This window comes from Passer domesticus, chromosome 5 (genome assembly GCF_036417665.1).
Source record: "Passer domesticus isolate bPasDom1 chromosome 5, bPasDom1.hap1, whole genome shotgun sequence".
Classification (NCBI taxonomy): domain Eukaryota; kingdom Metazoa; phylum Chordata; class Aves; order Passeriformes; family Passeridae; genus Passer; species Passer domesticus.
Window position 1 is genome coordinate 82,360,560 of NC_087478.1, and position 16,277 is coordinate 82,376,836.

Sequence of the window (16,277 nt, forward strand, 5' to 3'; positions counted from 1 at the left end):
TGTGAGGAAGGCTGGCCCAAAAGAAATGGGGGGACTGAAGCTATGATTGGCAAGAGAAATACATTGGGAAGAAATGCAGTTTTATGCCAAGTCAGTTGATTCAAAACAATCTGGCTTGGTTTTCAAAGCCATTTCCCCCCAATAATCTTGGTCAAAGTAAAATAATAAGAAGAAAGAAAATAAGAAAGAAAGAAATGTTATATTTTGGTTTTCTACAGGAAAAAAAATAGACTTTTAAAATTAGAATTTAAATTTTAATATGGAATTTTTTTGATGTATATGTCCTTGAAGAAATTGGTTCTTCTGTCAAAATAAGGTTTCTATAGAAATTTTTCATTTGGTTTCACTTAAGAAACCTGACTCGTCCAAACCTTTATCTGCTACACCTTCACAGAAGTCAACAAAGTTGAACCAGAATGAGCAATCATCTTACACAATATCCTTTGCAGGAATGACAGACTTGTCTTCCTCCCTGGAATCAAAATATCCCTGGAAGTAAACCTGCATCACCACTGTACCTCTATAGCAAGAATTGTCTTAAAATTTCTTCTTATTTGAAAACTAGGTCACAGTCAATTGTCCAAAAATAATAATAAAGAAAGAAAGAGAAAAGAATTGTTGGAAACAAATCCATATTTCAAATTTCAGTTATACTGCTCTTGAGGTAGTCAGGCTTGGGTACAGTCAATCAACCTTTGAGATGGAGATTGGGTTGTGCGTCTCTTATCTTCATTCTCTGTGATTTTAGAAAAACATGTGCATGTGTGAGGGCACTTCCTTGTTCCTCTGATGATTTATCAAATCTTTGTGGGATGGTTTTGTTTCCTGCTATGAAATGCAAATGTAGCTTGCAGTGCTCCTGCTGTCTGTACAAAGGTTAAAAAGATATCTAGATATACATTTAATGCTATTCTTGCTACTTTAAGAACTGGCTTTGAATGATGATTCTAGTGCCATAAAGATTTCTCACTGTCTGTATTTTCTGATTTTAGTTGGAGGGCTTTTAATTTCCTTTTCTTGAAACTTTGCAGTTTCAATTTTGAAAGCATAGCCCAGCTGCAGATAGACCAAGATTGTCTTGGTTGTGACAAGAAGTGGAAACAAAGTTATGAGTATTGAAAATCAGATGAAAAAGAGGTTTTTATATATCCTATTGGTCCTGTGGACCAATGTGAGTACAGATTTTTTTGTGGCTCAGCTGATCATATACATTCAATTCAATTTTTTTTCCACCCTTTTGCTTGTGTGTTCCATGCCAGTGAAAGGGGATTTCTCTTTTTTGGTTGGTTTTCATTACTCCAGAGTGGGTTTTATACCAGTCTTGCTCTTTGCCTTCTCAAGAGATAAAGATGAAAAATGCTTACCACTTTATTTCTCTTACAAGATGCCTACTGTAGCCTTAACAATGCATCTGCTCTTTTAGGTCTTTTTTCTCCTCTGACTCATTTTAACACTTACCAGCTTCAAGTTCTGGTTCTCCCAAAAATCCTGAGGATGCAGATAAAAATTCCTTTCTCCTGAATCCCAATCCTTTGCTTTCTAACTTGTTGTTAATATAGTTTGGAGCACAGGATAAGCTAGGAAGGAAAATACATTTCCTTAGAATGCCTTGGCCGTGTTCTGAGGCTGTTTTTTAGCTCACCTGCCAAGGTGTGCCAAAGACAAGCCATAGAAATGAAATCTGGATTCCACATGAACCAAAAAAAAAACAAAACTCACCCCACCTTTTCAAACAATTCTTTAGCCATTTTTAAAGTTTAAGCTTGGGTAAGACAAATACATCTATGGAATTGACATGCCAGCAGAATTTTGCCTCTGGTGCAACCAGGTGAGTGGGAGCAGCTCAAACACAGAGAGGAGCTGGATGCAGAGAACCACGCTTGGTGCTTTTCTCACAGCATTGAAAATGTTTTTTTGGAGCATAAACTTGTGTATCCATCAGCATCGGGGCCCCTTCCCCACGGGGGGCTCCTTGGATGATGAATTGCAGGGAATTTGGCACTCAGGGGCAGGGGAAGCACCCTCAGCCCCCTGCCTGTCCCTGCTCCCATTCCCCAGCAGGGCAGGGCGCAGGGAACGCCTGGGACTGGGTCCCTCCCTGCAGCGAGGCACGGTGCTAATGAGGCAGAACAAATTGAGGCAGTCTCCTGTCTAATCCTGATCCCCCACTGACACTATCACCAGTACGGGTTTCAATTCACCATTTGTCACACGCTTAATTCAGGCAAAGTGGGAGGGTGTGGAAGAATTACTCCTTCAGTCCTTGCATTTTTTAAACAGTTGTCATCCTCCAAGACAAAACTCTGTGGTAATTCCCCCTGTTTTTGCTACTGCTATTTCTCAGCAGGATTTGCTGCCTGTTTTTGCAGGGGGTCAGCCAGACTTTGTCTTTCTCACAGTTTCAATTTCCTACTGGGATTAAGGGTCTAGCATATTTCTGCAACAAATCAACTGAACCTAAAATAAACAAACCTTCTGAACAACACGGCTCTGGTACGTGCCTGCGTTTTTGGAGCCAGCTGAAAGGCTTTTGTAAGGTGTTCCAGAGGGAAACTGAGGCAAATACATGGTTTTAGTGAATGCTCATCAAAGTTAGGGCACATTTTGTAGTTTGTGAGGCTTATTTTTTTAGGATGTGAACTGTTTCTTCAGATGTGGTTTTTTTCTAGCCATGCACTCAGAAATGGTACTTTGCATTACTTTGAAGAATCCCAGGGTACCCTGCAGACAATGAATAATAATTTGTCACTGCAAATTTATGACAGAAAGCAGTACAGATTTATCTACAGATTGAAAATCCCAGATGTTGCTCCACGATACTGATTTTCACACACCTCCCTCTTTTCACCCCAGGAGCTCAGTGATGCCCTCATCACCTGAGGACCCTCCCCACAGGCTGCTCCTCCCCGAAATCCTGGTCTTGCTGCTGGTGATCCCAGCAAGGTGGCCTGTCCCCACAGTGCCACCAAAGGGAGGGGACAAGAGGCAGGTGGTGAGCAGATGCTCAGCCTGCCCTGCAGGTCACTCATAGCCCCTTCCTCCTCCCTGCTGGCCACCCCTGGCCTTCCACAGCCCCTCTGCTTCCCCACGGGCTCCTGTTTCCTTCTCTGGGGGCTCTTAGTGCAGAGGGAATGTGGAGCCAGGCTGAGCAAGCAGCACCTCAGGTGTGCCAGGAAACCCGCTCCTGCCCCGGGACGTGGCACAGGAACCAAACTGTCCCCACACTGTCCCCAGGCAAGGGAATGGCCTGCAAAGCAGCACAGCCCACCCAAAGAACAGCCTCTGGCTCACCCCCCGTGGAAGGGCACCCACAGCAGGGCAACACCAGCATTCATCTGCCTGTCTCGAGTGAAACATATTAACTGCTGCTTAATCAACAAATGGAGAACTTTGTGGAGAGGAATAGGAATGTCTCCACAGTGCTGAGTGCATTTGAAATGGGAAACGGGGTGAAGCTTTGACAGAGATGTGACAAAATAGAGGACTGGTAACAGAAATAAGGGGCTTGACAATGAAACACAAGGTTATTCCTGGCACTGGATTGGGAAGGTTTGTATTAGCCACCTGTTTGCCTCTCATGAGCAGTGAGGCCATACACTGCCCTGTGATGATGGCCCTGCACAGCAGTGCTGTGACAGCCATGGAGATGAGGAACAGCACTCAGGCCCTTTGCTGCAGCAGTGTGCTCAGGAATTGCACCCAGGTGTGCCTGTGCTGGCACGGGGGTGACTCCCAGCTCAGGTGCTCTCTGAGCTGAGAAGCTTTGGGGTGCAGAGCTAGCTCCTCTTCCACTCAGGACTTCATCCTATGGGCAAATGCACAGGTGTGAGAGCAAAGGCTTTCATTTGGCTCAGACATAACTATTTCCACAGAAATGTTCTGAATTTGAAAGGTCTTTGACTGAAGGTCTTGACATGCTTTCAAAAGATCAAGTGTCACAAAAAGGGGGTACTTTTGATCACATTAACAAGCCAAGTGAACAATAGTCTAAACACAGAATAGCATTTTCATGATTTAAATTTTTATCAGGCTGTTTCAAATTGAAAGGTTGATTAATTTGAATAGGATTTCTACCATAAATGGGAAAACTGTCCAAATTTTGTTACCACTACATTTTTCACTTGAAACGCTCTGGAGTAAAAAGACAGTTAATCAGGTAACTAAAGCCAAATCAGGCCAGCCTGCACTATTAGCTTCTGTCTCATTCATAAGTCTTCCTTAAATTCATTTCCAAGTGTTTCTGGACAAGCAGAGATGTTCAACGTGAAATGGCAGCTCTTTGTGCAAATTTGTGTAAATACTTCGTTATTCATATCAGCTATAAATTACAGCTAATTTGAAGTCCTGTCTGAAAAACTTTGTTACAAAAGCTGTCAGACATCAGTTCAAAAAAAAAAAAAAAAAAAAAGAGAGAGGAGAAAAAACTCTCTTAGATTAATGTCACTGAATTTAATCAAAGATGTCTACTGCTTAATAGATGAAGACCTGAAGAAGCTGCAGAATTGTAAGACATGATTTCTCACTTTAAAAAGATGAATTTCTGTTGGCCTGACTGTGTAAGGTTGTCCTCAACTAAGCATAATTTTGACCCACAAAGTTTAAAGGGTTGAAATAAAAATGCAAGTCTAAGTGCTGGACTTGTAGCACAAAAGGTTCTTTGGAAGGCAGTGAAATACTAAATATCCCATTGTTATCTTCTTATTTTTATTTTTTTACTGGGGAGCTTTGCTTTTTTTCCTTGCGTTTCTCCCTTTTTCATTGTTTCAGTGTTTCCTTTATCCTGAAAATTCAGTCTGTTTAGTACAAGTCAATAATCCTGTACCTACTTGAAACACAAGGACCTTTCCTAATCAGAGAAGAGTGGTTTGTGTGTTATGCTGTGTCCTGCATTTGGATAACAATAGAAAATTAATAACAAGCCATGAAAGGAAGGTAACAGGTAGTTAATATGTTTTGTTTTGTAAGATTATGAAGTTGATCGGCTTTCTTGAAATTCATTTTATCACTGACATCCTGTAGCAATAAATGATCAGATCTATTATACATAATTAGCCATCATTATTATTGTACCCACTGTTTGTAACTCCACAGATAATTTCCTATTCATTGTGAGCTAGGACAGACATTCAGCAAGCACAATAATCTGCACAGTGCCAGTTTGTAAACACAGCTACAGCACCAAGGGAAGCTGAGGGGACTGGAAACAAAAACCCCAAAGTTTCTCCAATTTGTGGCTGAGTTTCCATGACACTGGAGACTGAGGCACACAAAATGTGTGCCCCACTTTCCTTCTCTGGATTCTGCCAGTGGCAAATCCTGCCTTCCTGAAGGGTTTTCACAGTCCTGGATGAGAGGCTCCAAGTCCAGGGTATTATTGTAGTTATAGCTCTTATAGCTCTGCTTTCCTAAGTCTTTGCTAGTTGATAATGCAGTGTGAGCTGCTGGAAATCGAGAAAATTTGCTTGCAAATAATCAGGGATATTTGTTTCAGCAGCCCTGCCTCTGCTCATCTCTCTGTTTGCCATTCTAATGGCAGGTAGGAATATGCATCTTTGCTGCCTTAGAGCAAGAATTATTTGCCCTCTCCAAAAAAGCAACAGATTATTCTTCAGAGTTAACTGAGGATGGCATATGTTTTCCCCTTTAAGTTTTTCTTTTTTAAATTAGCTTGGGAAAACTGTGAGCTTGAACATGAACTTGCAGGGTCTGTGGACATGAAATTCAGTGGGGGAGCAACACAAATAAAACCAGAGCAGACAGAGTTCTCTCCCATGAGCTGGAACCTCACAATGATGTTCCTACATTTTAGTTGTTTTAAACACAGATTTCTACAGCAAAGTAAAAGCAAAAGATATTTCAGATGGCAAAGAGTAAAGAGAAGATCAATTCAGTAAGGCCTACTCTATATACAGAGCTCTGCTGGTTGAAAGGCAGTACAACGCCAAAAACAATTTCAAAGCAGTGCTGGGACACCCAGAATCACAGAAGGGGGGTTGGAATGAACTACCAGAGGTCACCTGCTCCAGCATCCCAAAAATCATGTCTGGAGGGAAGATGTTTAAGAATAGAGACTCTGAACAAACTGTTCCTCTGCTCAGTCACCCACACAGCAAAAAAATAATTTCCTAATACTCAGATAGACTCTCCTGTGCATATTAAATTCACAGGTTTATTAAATCCACTCTGTTTCCAACTGCATGTCAACACCTTGTTGCTGGATTCCCCCTCTCTGTTAATTGTATTTAAAGGTAAAGATTCTCTGTGCAAACAGGTATCTGATTTCCTCACAGCTACTAGCAAAATGAGCACTGATTTGATTACAGGATGGGGAAATAGATCAGCCATTATTCAGCAGAAATAATCTGCATGTGGCAGGTGGAATGATTCGGGGTAAGGCTTCCAAAAGTCATGCAGCTCTCAGCACTCACTCACCCTCTGACTGTACCCAGCTGAAATATTTGTCCGGGTTTAGGAGACAAAGAGGGTCCAGCCTCTTACTGGCTGAGAGAAGCAAAGTGAAATATTCTCTAAAATAGTTTTTTCAGTTCCACAGATGGATGCTGGCACACAACCCTCAGAAGTTCTTCACCTGCCATAAATGATGCAGCTGTGGGGTGACTCAGGAGAGCTGGCCAAAACAATTTTTGGGCTATTTCCCTGTGCAGACCAAGGGAAAAACAACCATCAAACACTCCTAAAATGTGGGCTCTGACAACTTCCCTGGCAATTTTCATGGTGTCCAGCGCTCAAGCCCTTGGAACTTCAGAGAGGGGAATTTGTAACATCCCAGCCAAGGGGAAAAAGCATCATCTCCAGGCCATAAACCAATTTTCTCCTGCTCTGAAACATGGAGTGATTATCCTCACCGTGCTTCCATGCTCTGAATTTGGCAGGTATTCTAGAAAAGTGGAGTTCTCCTTTATCTCTCCTGGCACCCTGAGAGCAGATTTAAGGTCCCCCTGTGAAGCTGGAATTAACATTCATGGGAGGTTTGGGTGTGACTTCAGCTCAGGGGGCAAAAAAGGTTCCTCTTGTTTCAGCTTCTTAATCCAAGCACATTTCTATGTTTCTTGGCTAAGGCAGGTACATACTCTAGGTCATTCACAAATATTTGAAGGCAGCACAGTAGTACATAAGTTAAATCTTTTTTACCTGTTTTAGTCCATACTGGGACCAATTTACAGCAATACAACAAGGTAAAGGTTTGAAAGGGGATGCAGAGAACTTACAGTCTATGCACCCATTGATAATTTTTGATCTGTTCTCATATCCTCGAAATAGTGTATATCTAAACATACCTTGCAATTTATTGTCAGCACCTTGATAACACAGCTTTTTTAAAAGCTAGCAGCTTCAGCACAGATTTTCCTTGAATACCTAAAAAACAAAAAAGAGGTTGGTAGAAGAATGTGAATGATTTAAGAATGAGATGCTTTCATCTCCTGAAACATTTCAAACATGCTGAAAAATAGATTGCAACACTAAAAAAATAAAGACTTAAAAATATTTAAAATAAGTTTGTTCTCTTTTGCTTGAATTACTCTGCAAAACTTGAGACCTAAAACTCCTCAAAGTACTTGCATTGTAGTTTCTTGCTTGTGTACTTTCCAAAGAAATCCCATTTTCACTTAAAGTGTGTCAAGTACACATTTATTTATATATTTTAACAGAAGAAATTACAGCAGGCAGCAAGTAGAATAAAAGCACCTGCAAACATTTCAGACTCCTATCCTTCTTATTTAAATTTGAAATATTCACCAAGGACTTGTCAAAATTTCCCATTCAGCATCACTGTCCAGCTCTGGCTCTATTTTAAAGAATAAGATTTTCAACTTTCCTTCTCTTCTTTAACCTCTGTTTTCAGAGGTTATCTTTATCTCCCATAAAAACTGCAGCATCAGTCATTCATTGATTTTTGTGGTGCTACTTCTGCGGTGGAAGATACATATTTGATTTTTAATTATTTTTTCATAGATACTGATATTTTTATAAATGTAAATATATACATACACACACTCTTAGCTGCCACTTTGAAATGTACATGTCTCTTTCCAAGACTCTGAGAGCAAAATAAATTAGTGAGGGGGCTCCTAAAAGAGGATGGCTAATGACTGCAGCAGACAGAAATTTGGAAAATCAGGATTTTTGGTGGCTTCAGTTCAGACTTTGATTTTGCTCCTGGAGCAGTTTTGGCATGTTTTGATTTTGCTTGGTGTCCCCGAGTGTGCAGAAGGAAGGGCTGGGTCCCGAGGTGTTGCACAGCACATGGCAGGTGCTTGAGAATCAGGAGCATGAGAATTGGCCGAGGGACTGGTGACATCTAGCCAGTTTGATTTAAATACCTGCCACATCTGTGGCATCCCCAAACAGCCTATAATTTAGCTAAAACATCATAAAGATATTCAGTGTCATAAAAGCAACATTTTATTTAACCTTCCTGTAACAACTTTAAGAACAGTAATCTGTTAGAGTAGGCTGCATGTCTGGCACATGATAGTGGATGAGAATGAGTAATCAAATCTTAAATATGTATTTGTAGCAATATTGCCTCAAAGTTTTTGCAAACATGGCTAAAAGTATGTGATGGGAAGAAATAAAGGCAGAGAAAGCAAAATAACATTTCATTGTCCTTAACTGGGAGCTGAAAGAAGTTTCCCAGCACATCAACAGGTGTTTTATTTGTTCCTGCACATCACTGTAAGCAAACACAACCAAAACTAAAGCCACAGCACCCCAAATCTAAGTAAAATCTGATTCCACAAGGATTAGCACACAGGGTTTAAATAGGGGGTAACTAATTAAATAGGGGCCAACTAATTGTATTTTATTATTAATTTATTTTTTCCTGCTTGTCTGGGGTTTTCCATTTCTTTAATATCTACTTGATATATTCTTCTGCAAAGTAAGAAGAAGCAAATTATATCTATGCCTCAATTGTAAGTACAAAGACAATGAAGAACTCAGGAGAGGAATTTTTATAGTGTTAAAACCCACACTTTGTGTGTTCTCTGTGTTTCCTCAATTTCCTCCCATGTTGCTCCGACACATCTCAGCGCTGTTAGAATGATAAAATTATAAAACTGATGCAGTGAGAAGCTGCTTTAGTCTGGCCTGAACACTTCTGGGCTGGAACTGAGGAGAGCATGAGCTCTCAGAGCTGATGAGCTCTCACTCTGGGCACGTTTCTGAGGCTGTTCACGGAGCTGATGCCCTGCCCTTTCACAGCAGCACTGAACTGAGCCTGAGGAGCCTCAGCTTTGTCCCTCTGTTACATAAATACCTTATTGTAATGGTGAGAGGGCTGAGATGGAAAAAATAAGACAAAAGCACTGCATTTTTTCATGTGTGAATATGGATCACTCTTCTCTCTCAGACTCATAGGGCAAAGGCAAAATCATGTCACAGTTCTGAAGGGGGAAAGGAGCACTAAGACCTTTTTTGCCATGTTTTCCTCTGACTGCTCTCGTGCTCAGTAACATTGGGCTGAAGCTGCCTGTTACCTGGGGTGGAGCTCAGCTCCTGCACCATGTCACACTGGCTGCCATGAGCCTGCTCTTTGCCAGACTTTTCCAGTGCTTTGGCTTAGATCTCTACAGACCAAACTTGTGCAAAAGGAACCATTCTTCACTGGGACGACTGGATTTCTCCATGCCATAAAATGCACGTGACCTGGAACATGGCATTTTCTGTGTTTGAAAGAAGGACCAAGCTTACGGCTGCACAAGGCTGGCTGAGGAGAATTTACCTGCTGAGGAACTGACGAAGGAAATGTGTTGGTGGTTCCAGCAAGGACTGGGATCCTGGTTTCTTTCCCAGGTTTTTCAGGGACTCTCTAGGGTGCCCGCTAGCATGCCTAGGTACTTTCACTTTCATGTCTGTAAAATGGGTTTGTATTTACCCACCTCACACCCTGTTTCAATACAAAACCATGAATATCTGTGAAGGAATTTGCACAGCAGCAGTGTAACGCAGTGCATGCACTTGTGATAATGGGGAACAACCCTGTAATGGGTTAGGGTTTTATTTTAATTAGAAGAAATCCAAAAGAACAATAGTGAATCAAGCCACTTTTTAAATTTACTATTAACTTACTAATTTAACTAAGACTAGAATTTGCCCCGGTGTCAGATTCCAGAATATTCATAAATAATGACATAAATAGCAGGCGCAGAATTAAGCAATTAATGAGCTCTTTTTACCACATGAAAGGCCCTGATAGAGCCCCCTTAGCTGCTGCTAATGAGAAAAGCAGACAGCTTCTCCCACAGGCAGTCTGTCGGCTCTCTGCAGGCAGTGCATGAATTTTGGTCGGGGCACCCATGGGCACAGCAGGGCACAGAGTGCCAGAGCCACGGGAGCTGCCCAGAGCCACACCCAGGCTGGCCACCAGGCCACGGCTTTGCTGCACACTTTGTCAAACTCAGGTGAAAAGGCCAAACCCAGAGGCTTTGGAAACACCATTTTTTGGCACTTTAGGTTGAGATTTTCCTTCCTTGCCACATGAATCCACTTTGTGAGAACAGACTTGAGCAGAAGAAAAGCCAATTATCTGACAACTTAAAAGGTGGGGGGAGTTAGAACACTTGCTAAACAATAATGAAACTAATGTTGAATAGCATGCAATTAATATTTATAACATGCAGCAATATTAACAGCAGAATTAACTTATTTTTGTATGTCTGACAGCTCTCTAGTTGATTAAGAATTGCATTATGGTACTTTGCATATTTCCCATGCAAATACAGTATTATTTGCAGAATTATTTTTATCCTTAATTGAGGCTTTGTTTGGAAATCACTGTTTTCTCCTCTGCTGAAGCTCTGTAAATGATCTTATTAGGGATGTGATTTCTTTCCCTATCACTTTCTCACACAAATTTGTATTAAAAAGATTTACATATCATGTATATCTAAAAGTGCAAATGACAGTCTAGTCGGGTTTGTGGAAAGAATCAGTGCAGAGGATGCCTAAGTTCCCCAGGAAATCATGGGAAATGTGCTCAGCCTCATTTCCACGGGACACCTATTGCATCTTTGCACCGATGAGAACTTTCTTAGGCCTGGTTTTAAGCAGCTTTGGGAAAAGATGAGGGCAAGGGAAGCAGAGGAAGAAGCTGCCCCCTCAGCTCCACAATCCCCAGGGGGGGTTGGAGCATCCCCCAGCACCATCCCAGTGGCAGCCAAAGCTAAATGAAATCTGGCTGTAATGGCAAGAACAACTAAGAATAATAACTTACTTAATCCAAAAGATCATTTCAGAGGAGGAGTGGAAGCCTCCATGACATAAGTAATTTCAAATTTCCCTGGCAAAAGCATGAGGCAATAAACAGGCTGAACCCTGATTCAGTGTGATGATATCATCAGCTTTTCTTCCTCCCACTCTGGGAGTCTGTGCTAAAGGTCTGCACTGCTCTAGGAGAGAAAATAGGATAAAGGTGAAGGGAGACAGAGGGAACAGACAAGGAGGCATTTGCTGGTGTGTTTAAATATTTTCCCACCTTCATCATGGTCTTTTCACTTACATCCAACCCTGCTTCCAACAAGAAGGAAACAAAAAGGATGAATGGGCAATGAGAGCTTATCTCTATCTCTTTCTTACTTTTCTCCTTGGATGAAATTCAGATGCCAGGCTGTGAAAAAAAAAAAAGAAAAAAGGAAACAAAATCATCTTCCTGTTGCCAGTTTTTCACGCACCCCAGAGACAGCCAGGGTGGCATGTTTTGGATCTACATCTGTATTTTCCTGCTCCTTTGGCACTCCTTTTGTTCCAAGTGATTTACATTATTTTAGATTCTGCAGAAACAATAACTACCAAGCTGTTTAGAACTTTCTATTAAAGAATAATAATCAGATTTTCTATAAATCACAGTAAAAAAAAACTGTAAGGGAAGAAAGAAAATCAGCTCACCCTGGCAGACAAATGTAAACCCAAAAGAGCTGAATTCATGCCCTGCTTGTCAGAAACTTCATTTTTGACATTGGATGGACGAGAGCCTCTCTCCATCTCTGCTCCCAGACTGCAGGGCAGGGATGCTGTGAACATTTCCCTTCTTGACTGCACTTCAGGGCTGGGTTAAGGCAAACCTTGTGAGCCTTAGAAGAAATCATAAACACTTTCTGCAGGACAAAAATAACAACATGAAAACTGTACTCAGAACTGTGAGACAACAGGAAACTCCTGTAATGCAGACACAGAAGTACCAAATTAAATTACTGGTCTGGGTGTGACAGTCTTACTCTGCAGTCTGTTAGAGCATATTTGAGAACACAATTTGCACAGCCCTGGCTTGGACTAAGTGCAGTGCTGCTTTATACTCACAATATGGATGGAGTGACTTCTTGTGTGCATTTCCACATGTAATTGAAGATAGGAGTCAGTGAACAGCTCCCCTTATTTCCCTCAATACACAAATAATTCTTTTAAACCATTTTATTCTGACAGCTGTGCTCACCCTTCTTCCCTACAGACAAAAAAAAAAAAAAAAAGAAAAAAAAAAAAAAAGAAAAAGAAAAATTAAGCTGAACAATAGTGAAAAATCTGGAGGTCAAATTCTGCTTTGAGCAGTACCTGGGACACTTCCAAAGGAGGTAAGAGGCCAGGCTGAGAGGCCAGGCTGCCCACGAGCACAGCAGGAGGAGGAGCTGCTTACAGCCCCAGCCCAGCTTACAGCCCTGCTTACAGCCCAGCCCTGCTTACAGCCCAGCCCTGCTTACAGCCCTGCTTAAAGCCCTGCTTACAGCCCTGCTTACAGCCCTGCTTACAGCCCAGCCCTGCTTACAGCCCTGCTTAAAGCCCTGCTTACAGCCCAGCCCTGCTTACAGCCCAGCCCTGCTTACAGCCCTGCTTACAGCCCAGCCCTGCTTACAGCCCTGCTTACAGCCCAGCCCTGCTTACAGCCCTGCTTACAGCCCAGCCCTGCTTACAGCCCTGCTTAAAGCCCTGCTTACAGCCCAGCCCTGCTTACAGCCCTGCTTAAAGCCCTGCTTACAGCCCCCTCTTTCTCCTGTCTGCCGGTGTCCCAGCCCAGCCCCAGCAGGAATTGTTTGGGGCAGGCAGCAGGCACAGCTGGCCCCCTCCTCTTTGTGTCCCCTGCCCAGGAGGAACCAGGCTGGGCAGATGTCTGTGGAGATGGCAGAGGATGGGCTCTGCAGGTCAGGAGAGCCCTAAGCACAGCCCCACTTAGTGGGCTGACCACTCCTATGGATTTGGAGTCTCAGTTTGGTCAGGTTCAGTGCAGCTGTGGTATCTCTGACAGCTGAAATGCTTGCATGAGGCACGAGCAGCCACAACTGAGCTTACAGACCACACCTGAGCAAGAAGTCCCTTAGGATTTCAGCTCTTCTTTCCCCCACAGGCAGGGGAATGTTTCTGAGTGAGAGCAGTGGCTTGGGGGCAGCCACCAGAAAGTCTTTCAGCCCTTAACAGAGTCCTGGAAATGTGGAGAGGTTCCCAGCAGCTGCTGCTCTGCCCCACAGAAGAGCATCTCACTGGAGCAGCCAGGCTGAGGCTGCTCCTCTGAGCTGGCCCTTATTTAAACTGCTGGGGGTTCCTCATCCTGCTGCAGCTTGAGGGCAATGTGGGCTTCATCCTTCCTCCAAAAGGAGGTGCAGGATGGGGCAGCATGGCCAGGAGCAATAACCACTGTGGGAGAAATGTTAGCTTGAAGAAATTGAAGGAAGCACTTAGATCCCTCTTTGGTCATGTTTTGAAAGCGAAATGAAAGAGGCAGCTCCTGATTTAAACTGTTTAAGAAAAAAGAGAAATAGTAAGAAAAGTGCACTGTATATACAAAAAAAAAATCTCTAAAATTTGCCTGAGTGTAAGTATGCAAACGAGTTCAGAGTTTTCCAAATATGGACTCTGTGCAAGTCAGAGGGGCATAAGCCAGGTCTCATGAGTAAACAAAATAAAAGTACCAGAGGGAATGTTTTAATAGCTCCTTTTAATTCCCAGTTCAAATAGATTCCTTACTTCGTTTGCCCAAGTGAAGCCATGTCATTTGGTGCTGTTCTGGGCTTGTGCTACTGAGCACACCAGGGCCTGATCCAGGCTGCATCACTGAGTGTACACCTGCAAAATTCTGCATCACTGAGTGCACTCCAGCAAAACTCCAGGAGGGGCACAGGGAGCCCGCCCAGCAGCAAGGCAAAGAAGCAGAACCACTATTCCCAATGGGCTGTTTTGGAAATAAACATTTTAACTGCTGGAAAATCACTGTGAAAGCACAAGATTTAGAGTTTTGCTAAGACCATGTAAATCTTGTATGCTGAACTTTCCCAGAAAAGCATATTAATCTGTCAGCTAAAGGGGCTGCAAAAAGGAATGCTGACAAGGTGCTGAGCAGATTTTTGGGGTGCCCACATTCATCTGAGCAGAGATTTGGGTGCCCAAGTTCATCTGAGCAGAGATTTGGGGTGCCCACGTTCATCTGAGCAGAGATTTGGGTGCTCACGTTCATCTGAGCAGAGATTTGGGTGCCCACGTTCAGCTGACCAGAGATTTGGGTGCCCACATTCAGCTCCTGGCCTGGCTCTGTCCCTGGGCCACAGCAGCTCCAGAGCTGTGTTTTCCCAGCATGGTGCCTCAGTTTCCACACTCAGACACTGGAGATGAAGTAACTGTGCCAAATGGCTGGAGGTCTGCTAACAGGAGCAAATTCTAGTGTTTCTAGTGAAACCTGTGCCTTCTAGAATTCTCTCTGCTGCTGGGTCACCAGATGTCTGTGTGCAGGTCAGTGAACTTTGCTGGTCCCCAGTGCAATCTCCTGCCAGCTGGACACACACCTTGTACCCACTGTGCAGAGGACTAGTAACAACAAATTCCTTTTTCACAGTCCTTCAGAGGTATTAAGTGCTGAATGTGATCATTCAAATCACAACAAAGTGCCAGAAAGTTGACCACGTGCAGCTAAAATTCAAGGTATCAATTCTCATTCAAATTACTGCAAATTTTCTGAACTTAAATGAATTTTAGTGACCCAAACCTGAGTGAAAAACTGTTACTTGTGGATGGTAAAACCACCTATGGTTTTTAAACCTGATACCTCTCTTTTATCCACGCCTGTTTGACTGACTTTCATTTTCAGCCAAATTACTCCAGAGAGATATATTTCTCCCTGGCTCCATGCCTACTGTCCTGTTGTACAGAGAGACATTTAGTTAGTAAACTCAGTGCCACTTCTTTGAGGTTTCTGAAGAGGGATATGTAGAAAAGAAGAAAAATGTCCCAGTGCCATGAACTACTGCTCAAAACTCATAAATAATATCTTCACCAGGACCTATAATTTAAAGAGAAAGGTTAGCTGTAGCAATATGAATTATATTTTGCTTCCACCCCACTCTAATATCCTTTGCTCCTCAGACACCTTTTTTAGCAGGTGGACAGGCAGGTTTGTAATGGGAGCAGCTTTGGCTGGGATCCCAGTTTTGCCTTCAGAGCTGGATGAATATGATCAATTTATCCCTTTCCTGCCCTGATTTGTCTGCTGGCAAATAACCAAGCAATTCCCAGCTAAGAAAATGTCCCTGTAAGATGATATATAGGGCAAAATGGACAGCAGCTCCCTCCTCAACAGAGCTGCAGATGATGTGGTCAATGATGGGCCTTTAGGTGGAAAATAAAATTCAGCCATCTAGAAGGCAGCTCCACCTTGTTTGTGCCTGCTGGACTGACACATTGTGTGTGCATGGCCAGTGAAAGCTAGCTTAGTTGCATTTAACTCTTGGAGAAGGCAGAGCTCCATTTTTTAATGCATCCTGAAAGAGACCTTACACTGAAAATTTCACTGCCAAGGGGCTCCTGTGTCACAGACCAGGGTGGGAGCAGCACCTGGGTAAGGCCAGGTACCCACACTGGGCTCACTTCACAAATAGGATTAAACTTGGCATTAATCCCTGCAGGCTGTGACTGCCCTGATCCCAGGGGCTCAGCACCTTGATGGCAGAGCTGGGGCAGCAAGGTGTCTGCAGTGAGATCTGACAGCAAACAGCAGATCTAAATCAGCCAGTAAAAAACATGGCCTTGGCTTCTGCCATCCCTGCAGTGCCCTGGGTGCTGGAGAAGAGGCACTGGTGTGCATTCCAGGGTCAGATGCTGGTTCTGAGGGTGTCACTTGTGGGGCTCAGCCCGTGGCTGGCCATGGAGGCTCACAGCTGGGATAAAACCCTGTTCACCCTCCTGCTGGCTGGGGTCCTCTGCAAACAGCTCCCACTTTGCTGTGGGCACATGAGGTGAAGGGACCTTGCTGGGAAGTCTGCTCAGCTGAGGGCTGTGAACCC

General features: G+C 43.2%; 1 long non-coding RNA gene across 2 annotated transcripts in view; it reads right to left on the reverse strand.

The window, feature by feature from the left end:
* Positions 1 to 287: 287 nt before the first annotated feature.
* Positions 288 to 16,277, reverse strand: part of LOC135301173 (uncharacterized) — a 144,016-nt gene continuing 128,026 nt past the window's right edge. Inside the window, exons 7-12 of one of the 2 annotated variants that reach the window (XR_010362915.1) lie at positions 12,319 to 12,460; positions 11,908 to 12,092; positions 11,522 to 11,629; positions 11,237 to 11,411; positions 7,299 to 7,377; positions 288 to 2,721 (exon numbers count right to left, since the gene is read on the reverse strand). This is a non-coding gene — a long non-coding RNA (uncharacterized LOC135301173). Of the gene's footprint in view, positions 2,722 to 7,298; positions 7,378 to 11,236; positions 11,412 to 11,521; positions 11,630 to 11,907; positions 12,117 to 12,318; positions 12,461 to 16,277 lie in introns of both variants that reach the window. The other variant, XR_010362914.1, reaches the window with a different exon arrangement.